The following is a 20,525-nucleotide window of genomic DNA, read 5'->3' as shown; positions in this document are numbered from 1 at the left end:
TCTCCCTGCTTCCAGGTCAGACCCTTCCAGTCTGTTTTCCACACACATCTGGTTGTCTCATCTCTATGCCTAAAACACTCGCCATGTTCCTCCTCCTTCTGAGGATAATACGTTAACTCCTTAAACGTAGCACATAAAATACTTAAAAATTTTTTATGAGACAGAGTCTCACCGGAACTCATTATACAGACCAGGTTGGTCTTTAACTCAGAGATCTGCCTGCTTCTGTGTCCCAAGTGCTGGGGTTAAAGTGTAGCCATCACATCTGGCATAAACTTATTTTCTAGTTTTACCTCTCATTGCTTCCTCTTTACCATTTGAGTCTTTGTTCCTGGAGACACTTTAGCTTAGACTTTGCACAGACTAGCTCCTTTCTTCCTTTAATCCTAAGACTCAACTCAGATATCGTGTGGTCAGTCACACTGACTGCCTGACACTCAGCTCAAAGCTTCTCTGATCCTGTCAACCTAGACCACTTACCCTTGTGTCCTCTGTGCCTCCTCTCTGAGGACATGGGGGCAATTTTGTCACCTTTGATCCTGAGGCCTAGTGCTGTGCCCACCTCTGCGGAAATGCCCTGATAGAAGCCAGCACTGACAGGAAGATGGGCTTATGAGGTCGGGCAAGAGAGCACACGGTGTCCCAAGGACACCTCATCTTACAGGAGGGGGCACCAGCAATGAAATAGGCTTATAAGAGTCCTAGTTTGTCAAATTCCAGATGACAGAAAATGGGTGAGTTGGAAGGAATGACAGATATTAAATGTGGTTGGGAAAATTCCCAAGTGCTGAAAATCCCCAAGGTAAAAAACTTGCTGGGCGGCACAGCAGACCCGGGTGATCATGCGAGAGTGATGTCAGTCCCGAGGCTTCATCTGTTAGGCATCTGGAGCCACACGGCATGATTCAAAGGCCAAAGCTGGGCCACTGAACGGAGCCCCACATTCCTCCTGGACGTCTTCATACATTCCGTCTAACAAGTGATACCACTTTCTTTTCTGTTCAGGGCCTCTCCCTCCGTAGAGCTATTCAGAGCCCACACTGAAGGCCGGATTCCTCAGTCTGCTTGTGGTTTCAGAGGCCAGAGAGCAGCAAATGGCTGAAACATGATGACACACCATTTCTTTTTCCAGGATTTGGCCAGGGGCTTAGGAGAGAGCAAATGTAAACTGTCAGGGTCCCTACTACCTTCCACATGGTGCTGGGGGCCCAGATTTGCTCTAGAGCACTCTGGGTCAGCCCTGCTCCCTGCACTTGGTTTGGAATGGAACTGCCTTCCAGGGATCATTTTAGGGAGCTGCCTCAATTGCTGAATCGTTACCTCTAGGCTGGGCTGGCAGTCAGGCCTACCTGCCTGTGGCACTGATGTCTAAGCATAGACTTCTGCCTCCTTCCCCTATCCGGGACCTCAGGCATTAGAACCTGATGGGGCTTAGGAGTCCCAGACTTCAGGGACGCCACGCAGAAGGGCTTTTTCAGTTCTCTTTGGCCTCTTTGTTAGCTTGGGATGGTAAGTGCAATCCACTGAAGCCCCTCTGCCATTTGAATTAAAACGCAACTGGGACATTTTCCCAAGCAGAACCATGCACAAATGGGGTGGGGTAAGACAGATCTGAAAGCCCCATTTGACTAATGCAGCACTGTGTGACTTCTGACCGTTGTTCAGCTCTTCTGCATCTGTTTACCTGTATGATGGGACTGTTGTGGATGCTGACTCAGACAATGTCAGGAGGATGCAGGAGAGCCGGCAGAGTGGGTGTTGACTAGATGGCATCATGTCAGAGGGCATTCCTTTTGCTCAAAGACCTAGGTGAGTGGGGTCAGACAAGGTTCCAGGGACAGAAGGGGGTCACCATCATAGTGACGTGATCGATTGAGTGTTAGTAGCAAGAGGGTTGATTTTCTGTTCCCAGCTCAGAGAAGAGTAAGGGGGGCTGGGAAGGGGTAGAAGCCAGGTCCCAGAGCCCCGATTATGCAGGCCAGGGTATAAAGAGCTTCAGCTGTGGCCATCAGAATCTCCTGGTGTCTTCGACCTTCACTCTGCTGTGGGTAGGTAGGGTCTTGATGAACTCTTTAGTGAGTTCTTGAGACTGAAGTAACAGGAGTGAAGAATGGATAGTCCTGGGGTCAGTGCAGAGTTGGGGAGGCCAATTAAGGCTCAGGCTTTCCTGTGGTAAAGGAGCAGAGGCTAAACAACGGGAGGCTCTTGGAAGAGTCAAAGTCAGGAGAGGTGGGGCTGGAGATGGGTATGGAGGGGCCCCATGGCATCGACCGACTCCTGCACCTCCACTGTACTGTGGCTTGGTAGAGCATTCTGCTCTCCATGGCTGGGCAGATGCCACCACTGCCAGGAGAGGTGGCAGCAGAGCCCAGAGGGTGGCTGAGCCTGGATAGGAGTCTTCTAGCAGCTCAGGGCAGGGCTCATGCTGGTAAGCACAGCCATCAGCTGCAGGCTCCCTTCCCCAAGTGAGCAGCCCTCCCTGCAGGAAGGCCAGCTGAGGATTTCTCTTTCATACAGGGTGTGGGCTCTCGGCTGGTTGGTGGCTCTTTAAAGAGGGATAGTAAGTCTGTAAAGGTACAGATGAGTGTATTTGCTGTTTCAATATTCACGGGGAAAAGAAGAGTGAGTAGGAAGACATTTACAAGGGGGCAGGTGGTGACGAGAATACATCTGAGAAACGCTGAGGGTAGGCTTCCTGTCCTGAAGGGCAAGTGGGGGCTGGTCAGGGTCTTTGGCGTGTGGTAACCCTAAAGGCAAACAGTCTATTGCAAGGCATAGTGGGCGACAGTTGGTGGTCCCTGCTCTCTTTCCATTGAGCAGAAGTTCTAACATGGTGACCAGTGAATACTGGGAAGTCTCAAGCAGATGGGGACCAGTAGGGCTGGTACTACTTCCCAGGCAGAGCAGTGCAAAGGCTCCCGCCGGGTAGGTGTGGCACAGCCAACTCTGGTGGACTGACCCTGAGATAGCCTGTTTGTGCAAGAGCTCAGTTCACGGCTCCCACTGGAATGGACCCCTCTCCTCTTATCAGCTCATGTTTACCTCAGGAGGATGAGATCACATCCTTCCCCAACCTCAAATGTCTTGCCTTCCCAAACCAGATCAGTTTATGAATATCACGGCAGCCAGCCAGAACTCAGATTTCGTCTCTGTAAGTGTAGCTCATCTCCACTCTAAATAATCTACAGAGAACATGACAAATTATTATATCACAGATGTCCACGTCCTTGCTACTTTGTGATAAATGCCAATGATTAGGCTGAGACAATCCACCTTAAAATTACTCTATCTTATGGCCTAATACAGTCCAAATGATCAGTACTTCAAATTAATCAAGCATTGAAACTTATTCCTTGGTTTCTATAATCAGCTAGTCATTTGGGGGGTGTAGGGTGTTGGTAGTGATGGAATCCAGGGCCTCTACCACTAAGCTACAACCTCCTCCCACAGAAAAGTACAACAAATAAACAAACAACGTCTCCCCAGACCCTGACTCCAAGATGTCATTCACATACCACATGGTTCACCTGCTTAAAGACTACAGTTCCTTACCCTTCGGTGTAGCCATGGGCTGAGCAATGAACACCATAGTCTAATTTTCAACCTTTTATCCCCCTAAAAGAAACCTTGTTCAGTCACTGCCCTCAGGCCTCATCTACTTTCTTTCTCTACAGACTTGCTAAATATATACACGGTTTAGAGTAGAATAGTCTCATAGTTTAGTTCTATAGTTAACCGATGATTTATTACTTCATAGTTAGGCACAGTTTTGGTGTAGCTCCTAGGAAAGTGAGGCTGCTGTTGATCCAGTGGGAGCTAGTTACAAAAACCTCATTCCTAACAAACACTGCAGAAAAGGTTGTTTTCTTCTTCTTCAGAGATTTTTACCAAAAGCCTGTGAGGTTTCCAGATTAAAATAGGAATGTGCCAGGAGTTTGCTGTGAGAATTGCTCTGCTGAAACCGTGTGGCTGCTAATCTCGTGAAGTGAAACCCACCTGTGCTCTTCAACATCAACATTGTCAGTCTTCGATTCTGTAGAGTTGGCCAGCTTGAGGGATCTTCTCTCTGATTTTCTGTGCTGCTTGAGGGGTGCTGTTAAGCTTTCTTCTTAAAGGTCAAGACTCCATTGCACAGGTTTGAGATGGCGGTATCAGTGTGACAGCCTGGGCCTGAGAGCTTTGGCTTCCACAAGACACTGCCCACCCTCAGACTAGCACAGAACATCCCTGGGAAGCTATCAAAAACAGCATGTCTGAATGGGGGTGTAGTCCCTCAGATTTGGGTGAGCCACTAATCAGGAAATGGCTTTTCTTAATGCCAGATCAGTTTGGTGAGGCTAAAAAGGCAGAAGCTAAACACACCCAGCAGGTCTTTGGCTGGACAAAAAAGTAACTTGAATAAGGGAAAGGATAACACAGGCCCTTCCACCAGTCCCAGACACAGTGCTCACTCACTGCTCCAATCCTGGCTGCAGAGTGAAGACTCTCACTTTCTTGTCTGTCTACAGGGAATGTTTACAGATGTGATTCAAATGAGTCTCCTCACAGTCCGAAGGCAGGCCAGCTTCAGGTTCCAGCTAGCTCAAGGAGACTGGTGAGGTGGTGCCTTAGAGATCTTGGGTTGAGGCTCGGTACCTGGAAAGCCTTTGACCTTTGCACATAAATATTTTGAAACTGTTTTGGAATCCCTTCAGAATATATGGCGTACCTTTGGATGTCGTCAGGGGGAAGCTACTGTACATCTTCTAAGCTTGGTGTTTTCAATCTTGACCTAAAGTAGCCTGGAGGGCTTGTTAAACTGGGGATTGCTGTGCTCCGCCCTCAAACTTTCTGATCCATTAAACCTAAGGTGGGGCTTAGGATTTGCATTCCTAATGAGTTCCCAGGTGGTACTGATGCTGTGGACAGAGACACTCTCCGAAGGAATTTACTTCTGGAAACAGTGAATCATTTAAAAACCAAGTCTAGTCATTTAGGTCTGGGAACCCCCTGCGGAATTGGTCAAAAACAATGGCAGGAAATCGGATAGAGAGCTCCGTATGGGTTTCTTTTTATTTGTTTTACTTGGTTCAGATAGAGCAGGCTAGCCTTGAACTTGCACTGCCTCTGCTCCCTGAAAGGCAGATGTGCTGCTGCACTGGGCTGGTTTGAAGGAAATTGTGACTTGGACTTTAGGAAAGGGTGGCTTTCCCGGATGCTCGGAAGAGCAGGAGCACTTTGCACAGCTTCACACTGGGAAATGCTCCTTATCAACCTTTATTGTTTTTCTCAGCTTCAGACAAAGAGAGCATGGAGGGGAGGGGACGTTGGAAGATCCGGTGTCATGGCAGAGTTAAGAGCTGCAGAGTGGTGCTGTGCAGGCAGGGGGCCTTTCTCTGCTGCCAATGTGAGGGGTGCAGATTGGAAGTTGAGGGAAAAATCTGAGTTTTGCTATTGTGATCAGAACAGAACAGGTGAAAAGGTCAAATTTTAGATGCCAGAGACAAACATGTAACATTTCACCCAGAAAAGAGTCCCAGTAGGAGAAAAAAGAAAAAGAAAGAAAAGAAGAAAAAAAAACCCCATACAACATATGACATTAGTGCTTAGTGAGAAAGTCAATGCTTTGTGTCACAGCAGGGAAAGGGAGGCGGAGGAATGCCTAAATATTGGCTCTATTTTAATTTCAATTCTACATTACATTAAACTCTCCGTGTACTCCTCTTTAATTTACAACGAATGCTGACACAAATTGGTGTGCCTCTTCTTTGACATCAGTATTTCTCTTGAATTATGTATTTCTATCTGGAACGGGGTTTATGGGGCTGAAGCTTCCTTTCATTTAGATGGATGAGAAGGATCAATGGGAGGTCAAGTGTAAAATCAAAGGGAGGGGATGCTCCAGTGCACGAAGGCTGGCAGTTTATTGCCCAAAGAGGCTGTGGGTGAGATTAAAGGGGACACTGGTCTCTCTGTCCTCACTACATTGATAAACTTCAACTACTGCAAAGCAAAAAGCTCTAGGTTCTTTCTTGTTGGTACCCTGCCTTTATCTATAGGAGAACAGGCGACAATAACAACTGCATCACTGGGATTTTATTTAAAATCGAGTCACAGCCAAGAGAAGCCCCTGCTGGACACAGCGTTCTTGGAGGTCTCAGGTTTCCCTGTGTGCAGGGCTGGGGTGTTTAGGCTGGCTGCCCTCTGATTGGTGACACATGGCTCCTAGACTGACAGAGGAGGTATTTACTGGTTCCCCCTGGGCCTCCCTGTGTATCAGGAGTCTCTTTCAGCCTCTCCAGTCAGTGATGGCCTCTTTCTGGCCAGTCACACCAGTTCTGGAACATCTTGACATCTTGACGGGATGCTCTGAGGTAACACTTGCATCCAAAGGATCTCATATAAAATGCAGACTTACCCAATGGTGTACAAGCAGACAACCTTACTGTACCCGCTCTGTGCACCTCGTTCTACTTGTGGTCTGGGCTTGAGTCCATCCCTTAAGCAGTGCTCAGCGATCTCTGAAAACCCTTCTCTAGTTTCACTCTAGCTGTAACCCACTTTGTGCTGTGGGTGGGGATTTGGGGAAAGCTGTTTTGCTTGTCGCCTGATAATAAAATCAGAGTATTTCATGTTTTACCCACAACTGATTATGGTATTAAAGCTGTTGGGAATCAGTATGGCCTCAGTAAAGTAGTTCTGCCACCCTTGCTGGTTTGCTGGGCCTAGCATCCATGCTTGGCTGTCACTCACTCAGTAGTGATGAGGGTTGGCCAGACTGCAGAGCCATGACATCCACTGTCAGCCTGGGAGTGCGTGGACATGGGTTGCTGTGGTCAACTCAGGCTCTGGGGTGGGACCAGCTTGAGATGTATGCAGCAGCCATTGACTCTCCAGTCTTCAAGGTGCTGCAGTCTGGGTTGGGGATTTAGCTCAGTGGTAGAGCGCTTGTTTAGGGAGCGCAAGGCCCTGGGTTCGGTCCCCAGCTCCGAAAAAAAGAACCAAAAAAAAAAAAAAAAAAAGGTGCTGCAGTCTGTGAAGCCCTGAAGAAAAATGGCTTATGGAGACTGAAAATGACCTAAGACCCCTATTTGCTCTAAAAATGTCTGTGGTAGATGAATTCATTCTATAATTCAAAAAGGAGGAGAGGAATCCTGGGTGCAGGCTAAAAGTGGAAGAAGAAAGGCCCTATTCTTCCTGCAGTGTTAATAGGCTTTGTGCTTAAACAACTTCACATCTCTGCAAATAAATGGCACTTGAAACCAAAGCATCCGTTAGTGACTGTGCTCGGAGGACTGGCCTTGCCTTCTGTGGTCAGCAGTCTGTCTTCCCTGAGACTCCACCATTCTGACAGAAAACAGTTAATCCAATCTGACTTGGTATTCTACAAGATTTGTTGAGACAGTCTCTGCCCAGCGCTCCTCTCTACGAGCTGCTTTGAGAGGTGTTTGAAATGCTACCATTGTTCTCTGAGAACTGCTAAACGGACAGAGCCGTTGGGGTTAGCACACAGCAAAGGCATCTGCAGTCTGAGCAGCAGCCGCAGGTCGCACCTCTGCCCATGCACAGGACTTAGAGTAATTAGTCATTGCACAATGTTGTGTTCATGCCCTTCTGGGCCCGAACTGTTAGGTCACAAGCTCACAGCAGTTGCTGTTAGGAGAGGGTTTCTGGGTTATTTATAATGCCCCTACTTCCTCACAGTGACTGCCTCAACCCCTGCTCTTGAGCCAGTCCGACATGGAGGTTGACGGTGGAGGAACTGAGCAAAATTGTTTGCAGGCTCTAGCTATGCTGAAAGCCGGTGCAGGTGATTCACTGCCAACTGCTTGTACCTTGGCTGGACTACCTGCTTCTGTCCACACAACCCAAATCCAGCATGCCGTGCCTCAAAGTCCCTGTCAGGAAGGGGGACAGTTATGTGGAGCCTGTTTCAGTCAGGAGTGAGCTGGTTTCTAAAGCATGCGTGGTAGGCAAACTACCTGAACCAGTGCTATGCTGCAAGGTGTCTGAATGATGGATATTCACTATTTATTAGTTGTATGCATTATCTTATTCATTTCTTATTATATTAATTATTAAATTTCAGCTGGTATTTAAATGAAGGTGGGCTTCTGTTCTCAGCGCTTGTCTACTGAAGAGATTATTATGAGAAGGCAGGACACATGCCTATGGAGGACACGTGAAGCCACTTGAGTTTTTATTTATTTATTTATTTATTTTTGTATGTTACACTTCTGCTACTATTCTCACAGATGGGTTTACTCTCTGTGGAAACTGGCTTCAGTCATAAGGGTGAATCAGGAGCCCAAAACCACTGAGACCAACAGAATGAAGTTTGTTTTTCCCACACAATGGCTACCTTGCTGTCTTCTGCCATGCACAGGTAGAATAGGCCGGTGCTGAGCCCTAAGGACCTGCCTGTTTCTGCCTTCCTAGTGCTAGAATTACAAATACACACTGGCTTTAAGCATAAGCTGACCACTTTGCAGACTGTGCCATCTCCTGTGTCCCTGTTGTTTGATTTCTTAATGACAGCTGTTCTGACTGGGGACAAATAGAACTTTTCACCTACCCCCAAGCCCCCCCACACTCCCACTCATGGTTTCTGTGTTGCCCTGGCTATCCTGGAGCCCGCTCTGTAGACCAGGCTGGCCTTGAACTCAGAGATCGGCCTGCCTCTGTGTCCAGGTGCCAGGATTAAAGGTGTGTACCACTATCTCCTGGGTCAATGGAATTCCAATACAGGTTTTTTGTTTGTTTGTTTGCTTGCTTCAGGGTCTTATATAGCTCAGGCTGGCCTTGAACTCAATATGGAGCTAAGGATGACCTAATCCTCTTCCACCTACCTCCCAAATGCTGGGATCACAGGTCTATGCCACCACACCTAACTCTATGTGGTTTTGATTAGCATTCCCCTGATTGACCTTAGTATTCTTGGGGACTCGGTTTTAAGTGGGATGCTGGAACTAAGGCTCCTCTGGAAAGGGGCCTGAGGAAGTTAGTCACTATTAGGGAATAGTAAGAAATCCCATCTCTCCTGAGACTTTGGAATCTGCATCCTGTCCATGTTCAGTTTGGACTTCAACATTTACATTATCTGTGTGGCTCCTAGCTTTAGAAGTCAAGAGCGCCAATGCTCAATTAGAGACAGGCCTCAGGTGGCTGGTAGAGTTAAGAGGGGTGAGGAGGTAATAGTGTAAACACAGCACTCAAGTGATTTAAAAAACAAAACTACTTGAAGAAGGTAAAGTAGCAAAATGTTTAGGACTAATAAGGCTGCATGGGTGTGTGTGTGTGTGTGAGTGTGTGTGTGTATGTGTGTGTGTGAGTGTGTGTGTGAGTGTGTGTGTGTGTGTGTGTGTGTGTGAGAGAGAGAGAGAGAGAGAGAGAGAGAGAGAGAGAGAGAGAGAGAGTCTCTGTGTAGTTAAGGCTGCCCTGGGATTTTCTATGTAGAACAGACTGGATTTAATCAACATCGATGCTCCTGTCTGTGCCTTGAAAGTGCTGGGGCTAAAGGCATGCCTTTAATTTTTTTTTTTTTTTGGTTCTTTTTTTCAGAGCTAGGGACCGACTTTAATTTTTAAAAGTATCTTTAGTTATTGAAATTATTTCCTAATGTCAGGAAGGAAGGGAGAGAGGGAGAAAGGGAAGAGGTGTTAAAGCAGAAAATATATGTATTTGATGCACATTATGTCACAGCTGATTTAAATGATTAGACCTCTACGTGCTCAGCTAGGTAAAGAGCAGACTCCATACAGAAAGGAGTTCTAGGAAACAGAGTGGTCATGGGAAAGCCGTCTAGCACGCAGGCCTCCCCTGCCCCAGTTGTATGTTGTTTAGACTGAGAAGGAAGGAGGACAGAAACTTCAGGTCGTTAGGCTCTGGAGAAGTACACTTAACCACACTTCCTAAGATGTCTTTTCTGTCCCCAAACCACAGCACTTTCCTCAGTGGACAACAGCTTAGAATTTTCTTCTTTTCAAAAAGCTTTCTGTGTTATTATCATTAATTTGGTGTTTATTTTGGGCTTAGTCAGCCCAAGGTTCACTTGCTGACTCTGTCACTGGGACAAATCTCCCTCCTTCATGGTTTTGAAGAGGTGGCAGCAGGGAGAAGGAAAGGAGGGAGGCATGCTGTCAAGGGTTACTTCTCCTGGGCACAGTGGCCCGCGCCTGCGATCTAAGTACTTGAGAAGCTAATGTAGGATGATTGAAAGTTTGAGGCAGACTGGGCTACATAGGAAATTCTCTTTTTGTTTTGTTTTGTTTGAGACAGGATTTCTTTGTGTAGCCCTGGCTGTCCTGGAACTACCTCTGTAGACCAGGTTGGCCTCAAATTCACAGAGATCTGCCTGCCTCTGCCTCCTGAGTATGGGGACTAAAGGCATGTGCCACTACCTCCTGGCTAAAAAAATCCTGTCTTAAAAAAAAAAAAAACAAACAAAAAACAAAAACCCAAAAACCCAAGCATGGTTTGGTGGTAAAACATCTTCAATCCCAGGACTTGGCAGGAAGAGGCAGGCAGATCTTTGTGAATTCCAGGCTGATCTGGTCTACATAGTTAAGTTTCAGGACAGCCAGAGTTACGCATAGTAAGACCTTGTCTCAAAAGCAAAACAGAACAATGATAAAACCTCAACCCAAACCAAACCAACAAAACCAATCGACCAGCCAACCAAACAAGAAACACAAAAACCAAAGTGGAAAAAAAAAATCTGGGTGTGGTGTCATGTGACCATAGTCCCTGCAATCCTGGCCCTCAGGAGATGATGAAGGTAGGGGAGCCTTGAGTCCCACTGTCCCACTGTAGTACATTATGTACACACACACACACACGCACACGCACACGCACACGCACACGCACACATGCACGCACAGTGTGTGTTCATACATTAACTGCATTTACACAGAGTTCTACAAAAGCAAGCAGACGTTCATCCATGAAGCACACCCCTGCCTTTTGACTCCCCTGTCCTCTCTGCATCATCAACAGTGGCCACTGAAGACAGTGGGCATGGTATGGCCTAGCTTTCTGGGTTTTGTAGTTTGACATCACTTATTTTATTTATTTGTTTATTTATTTTTAGATTTATCTATTTATTTCATGTATGTAAGTACACTGTAGCTGTCTTCAGACACACCAGAAGAGGGCATCAGATCTCATTACAGATGGTTGTGAGCCACCATGTGGTTGCTGGGAATTGAACTCAGTCAGTGATCTTAACCACTGAGCCATCTCTCCAGCTCTTATTTATTTATTTTTAAATCTCTTCACAGATTCAGGTCAGGAAAGCTCTCCACTCTGCAGTAGGCCCTGTGAAGACCTCTGCAGGTCTGCCCTGGAATGCCCGTACGGTAGCTTAGAAAGAAAGGCAAGGGGGCCGACTACAGGCTCCTGCCTTGTTATCACACCAGTGACCAGGGAACTGAACGGAGCGTGATGGTAAGTAGACGTGAAGAGTAGGGTACTAGGAGAAAAAGATCCTCATCAGACATGAATACACTCGGCTAGAGGGACCAGCTCTTGCCTGGCCCACAGAACCTTCCAAACCCAGCTCTGGATATTTCTGAACTGTTGCCAAGACAGAAATGACTGCTCCTTCTCCATCCCATGCCACTCCTCTCTGTGGCCACACTAAAAGTCTTGGGCTCAGTAGTTTAAGAACACATATTTTACTCTTCCAGAGAAGCCAACCTCTATATATGGTAGCTCATAACCACCTGAAATGTCAGCTCCAGGGGATACAACACCCTTACATGCACACACACACATCATACACACAGCTACAATTAAAATAAACCTTCAAACCGGCCCTCTGAGACAGGCCTGGTCTTAGATGCCCTCCAGGGCTGCAGAAGTATAGGGCTCTGGGGCACTGTGTAAACTCAGTTCTGCTGTACTGGGCAGGCAGGGAAACTAGCTTGTGCTTGGCCCTGGTTCAGTTCTTCAACAAGAACATTACATTTCTGGTAAGCAATTACAATTAGATTTTTAGAGCCCTGGGTTTTCCACTGATCACATGCAGGATTAGGAACGATAATTTCAAGCACTGAATTCTGCCTGATTTAGCTAATAAATGAGGTGATCTGCTGATGTAGAAGTAATGTAATATGGTTCACACAGCCTTCAGGGCACGGCAGATGTCGCTGGTCCTGTCAGCTGCCTCAGTAATTACCCTGTCCCATGTCCTTCCCTCACAGCCAGGGAACCTGTTTTGTCTTCCTCGTCCTTTCTGGCAGCCTCTGGCAGCAGTCTTCAGGGAGTTTCCTAGATGTCATTCTTGGGACAAGGAGGGCTGTTTACAAACATGTAGTTACGTGTATTAATGTTTGCCTGCATGTGTATATATGTGTGTATGTATGCATACCATATATATGTGTTTGGTGTCTGTGGAAGCCTGAGGAAGGTGTTGGATCCTCTGGAACTGGAGTTACTGTCACTTATGAGCCACCATGTGGGTGCTGGGAATCAAATCCAGGTCCTCTGGAGGAGCAGGCAGTGCTCTGCACTACTGAGCCATCTCCCCAACTCTAAGGAGGGCCGGTTTGAAGGTTTATTTTAATTGTAGCTGTGTGTATGATGTGTGTGTGTGCATGTAAGGGTGTTGTATCCCCTGGAGCTGACATTTCAGGTTGTTATGAGCTACCATATATAGAGGTTGGCTTCTCTGGAAGAGTAAAATATGTGTTCTTAAACCACTGAGCCATTGCCCAGCCCCTAGGAGAGCTACTTTAGAATTTCAGTAGTTTTTTTTTTTTTTTTTTTTTCATTTTGGAGATACCGTTCTCTCTCAGTAACCTGATAAAACTTAGTAGTTAAATGAGGATTTTTAAAATGGAACACTGGTAATTATTTCATCTTCCAATACTGTATAAGGAGCAGTGCACCTCTGATTTCACCTTTCTCTAGATGTTTTAACTGTAGACTCTAGACTCTGGGGAGTACACTGATCTGCAAAGCATCCCTAGAGACAGCTGACTGGAGCAATCTTGCTCTCCAGAAGGAACTGGGCTCTTCAGCTGCCCCACAGGGCCACTGTTATACACCAGTCCTGCTCACAAAGGACCTTCTAAGCCAGGCCCTGATCATGGGTGTTGCTAGGCAGAATAGAAGGAGTGATTAGCTCCTCTTAGCTACAAAGGCAGTTGGGAAATGTTAAGCAGAGGATGAGCACCCTCAATAGCTTAGTAGTTCAGGCTCCTAACAAAAGATGTTTACTGTGAAGAAAATTTGATTATAATTCGTAAGAGAATGCATGTCTCCTCCAGGAATGGTCACTCAGGGACAGGGATAGATGGATGTGAACCCTGCCAGAGCAGTATTATCTGGAATGCCCAGTCCCACACTCTTCTCACATAGTCCAGCCCTTGCCTGTAGAGGAAGCAGCTATGCGGCAGTGGTAGGGGTGCCTGGGTTCTCTGGACCAGTGGGCAAAGCAAGCTCCAGGCATTTGTTATCTGGAAACTGCCAGCCTGCATACATAATCAGACAGACGGAGCGATGCTCTCTTTCTCAGAGCTCACAGAGCTGGACGGTACTCAGGGTCCATGGTGGGTCATTGCCTTTCATCGAGGTTGCAGTGTACTATATGAGTATGCAAGGCCTCTTCAAGGTCTGGACACAAGAGGGATTGTGAAGTCTGTATTCTGACGTGTGACTAGAGGGTCTGGGATAGAATGTCAAGGCACAGAGAGGTGGACTGTCACCCAAATCAAAAGGTAGAATTTATTTGCTAAAAGCAGTCTAGCTAGCAGAGGGCTAACATGGGACTAGAACCATCATCTGCCCCAGGCCACTGCACTGTCAACAGCTTGGCCGTGTGCAGAGGCCTTCACCTCTCAGGGAAAGGTCATCTGGCTCCTCCTTATGCTTTGCTACTCACCACTCTCTCCTCACGGACACCTGACTTTTCTGAATTTATTTTAGGCCACTTCTGAGTATATTTACTTGTTTGTGTGTATTAGTCTACAAAAAACCAAAATCAAAACCAAAAACCAAAACCAACCAACCAACCAACCAACCAACCAACCAACCAACCAAACCAAAACACCCTACCATAGATAGTGGCTCAAACAGCAGAAACTTCTTTCTCATTGACCTCAAGGCTAGGGCTCTGAGATCAAGGTATCCCAGCAGACATCTTTATTCGGAGGCCCTTCCTTTGGCCGGCACAGCCCCTATCTGCTGGTGCTAACAGACTCTTTCTTTGTGCATGTGCTGAGGGAGCTCTCTGGCTGGAAGGCTGCTTCTGAGGACACTCAGACTCCTGGAGCAGGAGCTCAGGCTAGGACCTCACTTAACTGTCTCCAACATGCTCTGCCTCCAAGTCTGACTGCACTGGAGAGAGGGCATCCCCGTGTGGACACCGTTCAGCACCCATCACAGTCCCATGGTCTTCCACTCCCAAGAGTCTTTTTCACTCACGACCTTTTGTTTCTTTCCTTTTTTGAGACAGGGTGTCACTATGTCGCTCTGGCTGTCTTGGAACTTGATGTGTAAACTAGTCTAGGCTTGAATTGACATAGAGCCACCAGCTTCTACTAGGACTAAAGGTGTGTAACCCCACACCTGCTTTAAAAGGGAGAGGCATGGAAGATACAGCACTAGGATTTGAGGCATCTTCCACCATGCTCCGATTTGATGGGATCCTTGGGTTCCAAACTCGATACTTAGTGTGCAGCTTATACAACAAATGCTTTATTGACTGAGACATCACCACAGCCTTGTCTGGTCCCCTTTACAACTCTTCCTGGTAACCCAGTAACCAAATCTCAGACCTGTGACAAAGCAGAGTTAGGTTTACTCAGTGCCCTGCTGGGAGGAGGGTGGCCTGAGAGGACACTGGCTAACAAGCAGATTCATTCAGAAGGGAACTTGAACACGAGCTGTTTCTTTGAGGATGTGCAATACATTTGAATGATGGACAGAAGCAGCAAGCTTTGATATTTACCCTGATATTTCCAAGGGAACTATGTACAACTGCATTTTCAAGGAAAACTATTTCTTCAAAAAGATTAATAAAGAAGAATCCCGTCAAAATGCGCACTGAAATGTCTGGACTGGACTCCCAGGGCCCCAAGAAGACGCCTCTCTCCTGTGGCAACAGGACATCCCTTCAGAAGCCTGGGTCCTAGGAGACTCAGGCTGCTGACACAGAGACTTCAGAGTGCGTGAGAGGTTGTTTGTGAGGCCATCTGTCAAGGTCTCCTCTGTGACGATGACCCCGGCAGCCGGCACATGGAGAAATGATAGGGCTCACCCTGTTTGCTAGATGTGTCTGGCTCTTAGCAGCTCTCGGCTATGCCTCAAAGAAATATTTATTTCAGGCAACAAAGTACTGCACTAAAAACACAGGTTTATGGACAAGATCTCAGATAATTCAGAAGGACATGAAGTAGAGAGTAGAATTTACTCTGTCACGCCAATCCATTCCCTAACTGAGCAGCCATCTGAATGGCTTGGCCAGCTCGCTCCAGATGTGAAATCTATATTTACATGCTGAGAGCTATGAGGCACTTCCCAGTTACGAGCACAGCACGGTTACTAGTTAGGCTCCTCTACTGAGTGGCGCATGCCATCTTCTCAATTTTGGGTTAACACAAAGTTGAAATAAACGTGTTTGCATAAATATTTGTATGTGAGCATACCTGCAACATAGAGTCCTGGAAGGGGATTCACTGTGCTGCAGGGAAAGAGCACTTTAACTAGTCTTCTTGGTCACCCCGAGAACACTGTAAGAATGTCAGTTCTCAGCAGAGGTGCGTGGATGACAAGTACAGGATGCAGTTTAAACACTGTAAGAATGTAGGCTCTCGGTCTGGAGAGATGGCTCAGTGGTTAAGAGCCCTGACTGCTCTTCCAGAGGTCCTGAGTTCAAATCCCAGCAACCACATGGTGACTCACACCCATCTGTAATGGGATCTGATGCCCTCTTCTGGTGTGTCTGAAGAGAGCAACAGTGCACTCACATATATAAAATAATAAATAAATCTTATATAAAAAAAGAATGTAGGCTCTCAGCAGAGGTGTGTGGATGAGAGTACAGGATGTGGTTTGAGCTGCTGGAGTGTGGGTATTATTTATCTTGAATTTCTGTCAACCTTGCAGGTTATGGTTCTCCCTGCTGTTTAATGGGCACATTCCTGGCATCTAGATTTCTAGCATGTAGTGAGGTCAGGCATGGTCTAGTTTCTTTATTGTTTTGTATTTCTTCTTCTGAGAACTGCCTGTTTACAGCAGAGTGGCAGAATCACAAGAACTTGCTTTCTCCCTCTTCCTCCTCCAGTGCATTAAGTATGGGTTCCTTTCATAAGCAGAGGGGACTGAACGAAGCACTTAGTGGGGTACAGGGGATGCAGAAAGCACTGAACCCAGGCCTCACCCATGCTATGCAAATCCTCTCAGATGAGCTGCTTTCCCAGCCCTTTCCCAGCAGGCATAGCAAGTCTAACGGCAATTCCAAAGGTACTTTGACTGCGGGTAGCATCCACAGAGTTAAGTCTCCCAAGGTCAAACACCGAAGGAAACAAAGTTTCTTCTTGGATAAGAAAACAAAACACAACAATAACAACAACAAACAACAAACAACATCGGAAACCATGCTGCCAGGGTTAGAATAAGTCTCAACTGCTCTGTGGCCGCCCCTTCAGCACCCTGCAGTCCACTATCCTCTACCCATGGTATTTTATTCTCCCATTCAACAATGGCGGACACCCAAACATTCTGTTTCTGGACAGAGGTCTACAAAGACTCTGCAGAAGCCCCACACATACAAAACAGAGGGAGGGACGAAGTGTGTGGACCTCTGGGGAGACTCAGGCCAAGGTCAGAGACTGTTTTGGGGGTGGATGGGACTTCCCTACGGGTAGGGAGCAGACAGTGCTACACAGAGCACCAGGGCTGTGAACCTCTCAGGCTGACCTGCATTCTTTGGCTCTACCTGGCATTAGCTGTTGGACTTTGCCCTGGTTGTAGTGATGTGGCAGGAGGGGACAAAGTGGGAGAAAGGTCTGTTAAGATGGGGTACTGACCCCTGATGCTGGGTTTTCCGCCTGCACCGTCAGTCCTATAGCACCTACGTGGTGGATGATGATGGGAACTCGCCCGAGAACAGAGTCAGATCCAAGGCCAGATCTCAGGATGGAGAATAGTCCCAGAGAAGCCACCCTGGAGGCTTCTAGTAAGTCTTAGCAATCACACCCCACTGAAGTGCTTCCTTGATAACTTCCACAGAAACTTTCCTGCCACCAATCTGTACTTCCCACCGGGGCCATCTCTAAAACAAATTCTCAAGCCCTGAGTCATCAGGGATGTCCACACAGGCGGGCGGGCAGATGTGACTGGAGCCTCACAGCAACTCTGACTCCTACCCGACTCAGACAGACAGACAGACAGACAGACAGACAGACAGACAGACAGAGAGAGGAAAGGGAAGATGATCCCTGTGCCCTGCCTTTTGTTTACTCTTGGCTTAGCCATCTGCCCTGACTCAGTGCACTATAGCAAAGCAAGGTTCCCGAGGACTTAGATGTAGCCTGTGGCCTGCATGTTTGAAATGACAATGTGAGAGCAGATTCTGGGACTCAAGCATTTCTTCATAAAGGAAAGCAATCAGCACATAAGGATCTGACAGAGCTTCCAAGGTCAGATGATAGGACGGCAATATAATGTAACATTTCATCGTGCTACCACGATAATCCTTAAGTTGTGTGTGTGTGTGTGACACAGCATGCACGTCCAGTGACTCCTGAATAGAACACACATGAGCACAATCATTCTGACGGAGGCTGAGATGCAGAAATGGGCAAAGAGACACATCTGTCATGTCTTCCAAACTGAACCCAGGACATCTGCAGCTATTGCCACCCTCTCACACCAACACAATGGGGAAATGGATATAAAAATAGAAGTGATATATTCAACTATTAACAGGCAAAACTGAATATAGCAGCATGCAGCAGCTCTGACGTACAGGCTGTCTCAAGTGGACGGTGTGCCAGCCACTAACCACTTCCCTCCCTCCGTGTCATGCCTATGCCTGGAGTGGAGGAGGAGATGGAGAGCCTTACGAACCAACAGCAGCCAGTGATGCTCTGCTGGCAGGGAGTGAAGGGGTTGTTTGCTCAGGGGAGAATCTCGCTCGCCCGTTATTTCATGTTCTTTAACTAGCGGAACAGTTGTGTGTGCATCAGGCAAGCATACTGGTGGTGAGGCTGCTGGATGAGAAGGAAAAGCAGCATAAAAAAAGATGAGGGAGAGGCCAGGGAGATGGCTGAGTGGGTAAAGCTCTTGCCACACACACACACACAGCATGTATCAATATTCCTTTTAGTGTTCAGTACTGTTCAGTTGTATGGATACACTACAATTTGCTTGTCTACTTATTTGCTGATGAGCACTAAGCATAAATTCCTTTTTTTTTTTCTTTTTTCTTTTTTTCGGAGCTGGGGACCGAACCCAGGGCCTTGCGCTTCCTAGGCAAGTGCTCTACCACTGAGCTAAATCCCCAACCCCATCAATTCCTTTTTTTTTAGCTGGTGCCTTCTCCCCTTTTCTTTGATATAAGTTCTTTGTCATTTGACATCAGACAGGGACATGATGAGGCAGCTGGTGGGAAACAGAACTTTTGGGGTAAGTCTGAGAAGACAGCCTGACAGTCCAAAGCCCATGACGAGAAGAGTAGAGCTGACCCGGGAAGGAATGAAGACTCCAGAGGTTCTGTTTATGTGCATCAAACATATCTCTGATAGGCTGCTTCTGTGCACAAGCAAGCAGAGCTGCGGTTGACACGTGCTCAGTAGAGACCAACCCATTTCCGGGTACCCACAAAGGTCTGACCTTCCTCAGGACCCTTCATGCCACTCTGGCAAGAGAAAAGGACATTTCTCTCGCTTAGGTTCACACTTGGAGCAAGTTTACTCTGATGAAGTGAACTAATGAACATTCCCAATTTAGGGTCCCTCCTTGACAGAACAGAAAGATTGAGTGCTAGAAATGACCAAATATGAAGACAACCGACCAGGCATGAGACCTGCGGGTGCCCGAAGAAGGCACCCACCGCATCAGCTTCAGGGTGTAAATGTTCTTGCTCATACAAAGCCTTCTGCTCATTTGGGGGTGAGTGGGTAGTTGGGGAGTCTAATACTGTAGTCCAGGTTGGCCTCAGGCTGGTGTGGACCTCCTGTATGGGCTGCCAGAGACCCGGGATGGATGGTTTGCAAGCTCCTGCTCATGTATGCTTTTACCAGGTTCCACCCCCACCCTACAGGCTTCAGGTTTGATAAATGAGTGATATTTTAAAGTTGTTTCTTAACAAAAATAAACCAGAACATATTTTATAAGTAAACATATATAAATTCCTTATAAATGAAAACCCTATAATTTTCTTCTTTCTCAGCACTGATTTCTCATCCCTGAAGTTGGTATGTTTTTCTGGTCAGCTCTTCTGAATTCTAACACTAAACAATTTTTATTTCCCTAGCTAGGGAGTCATGAACCATTTTCTCATCACTCTCTCAGTTCACATCACAGCTGAGACTTTCCTGAACACAGTGTCTTCCTGCGAAAGTACTGGGTGGGGACACAAGCTCTGTCCCTTACTAGAAGGAAAAGGAGGACATCACCACACTGCCTCTATGTATGCAAGGATTAAGTGAGATAGTGCAGCACACGCTGCAGCCTGCAGTGACAGCTCCTGCTGTCAGTGACAGTTCCTGCTGTCAGCTGTGGGCTCAGAAAATGATCTTTGAACTTGCATGCCCATGCTTATGGCTACGGTACTGAAGACAGCCAGGACATAGAACAGAGGGATAGAGAATGGCTGTGTATACAAGGCGGGATGCTACAGTCAGAAAAAAAGTGACATCATGGCAACTGCAGGAAAATGGATATAACTGGAGGTCATGATGTTAAGCCAAATAAAACAGACTCAGAAAGACAGGGCTGTGTTTTCTCTTACATGCAGAACCTAGTTTTAAAAGTGTGTGTGTGTGTGTGTGTGTGTGTGTGTGTCTCTGTGTGTGTGTATGTGTGTCTGTGTGTGTGTGTGTGTGTGTGTGTGTGTGTGTGTGTGTGTGTAACTACAAAAAAGATGATGAGAGGGGAGGAAGAGCTGGTCAGGGAGATGAGGAGTAGAGAGCGTGACAGAACATATAGTAAGAAAGCAAACTCGAGGACAAACTGGGGGAGCAAGGGTCCAGGAGAATGGAGTATGGGGAGGGAGTGCATGAGAAGAAAGTATAATGTGACCGCGTGACACAGGAGTGAAGATGCCAGCATGAAATCTGCAACTCTGAATACGAACCCAAGGGTCAAATGGAAGAAAACAAAACAAGGAGCTCTGCTAGCCAGTGAGCCTTGGCACCACTGCTCCCAAGAGGCTAGTAAGATGTGGCTATGTTTACCCTCTAGTCTCCTTCCACAGGTGTCCCCAGCACGGCTGGCACATAACGGTCCATTGAATATTTATTTACTGACAGGAAATACAGCGATTCTTTATGGATAAGGAAACAGGTTTCCAGACACTGGATGCCATGGGGCCTCCC

The 20,525-nt window shown here is 47.0% G+C and overlaps 2 protein-coding genes across 9 annotated transcripts in view; one reads left to right on the top strand and one right to left on the bottom strand.

Moving 5' to 3' along the window:
• Babam2 (BRISC and BRCA1 A complex member 2) overlaps positions 1-20,525 on the top strand; it is a 450,578-nt gene that overhangs the window by 2,589 nt on the left and 427,464 nt on the right. The window lies entirely within an intron of this gene.
• The window catches only part of Rbks (ribokinase), a 76,566-nt gene that overhangs the window by 8,595 nt on the left and 47,446 nt on the right, over positions 1-20,525 (bottom strand). The gene's annotated exons all lie outside the window — the stretch shown is intronic.

The sequence above is a fragment of the Rattus norvegicus genome, chromosome 6, assembly GCF_021556685.1.
Source record: "Rattus norvegicus strain SHRSP/BbbUtx chromosome 6, alternate assembly SHRSP_T2T, whole genome shotgun sequence".
NCBI classification, from domain to species: Eukaryota; Metazoa; Chordata; class Mammalia; order Rodentia; family Muridae; genus Rattus; species Rattus norvegicus.
This window is presented reverse-complemented; position numbering and strand designations above follow the sequence as displayed.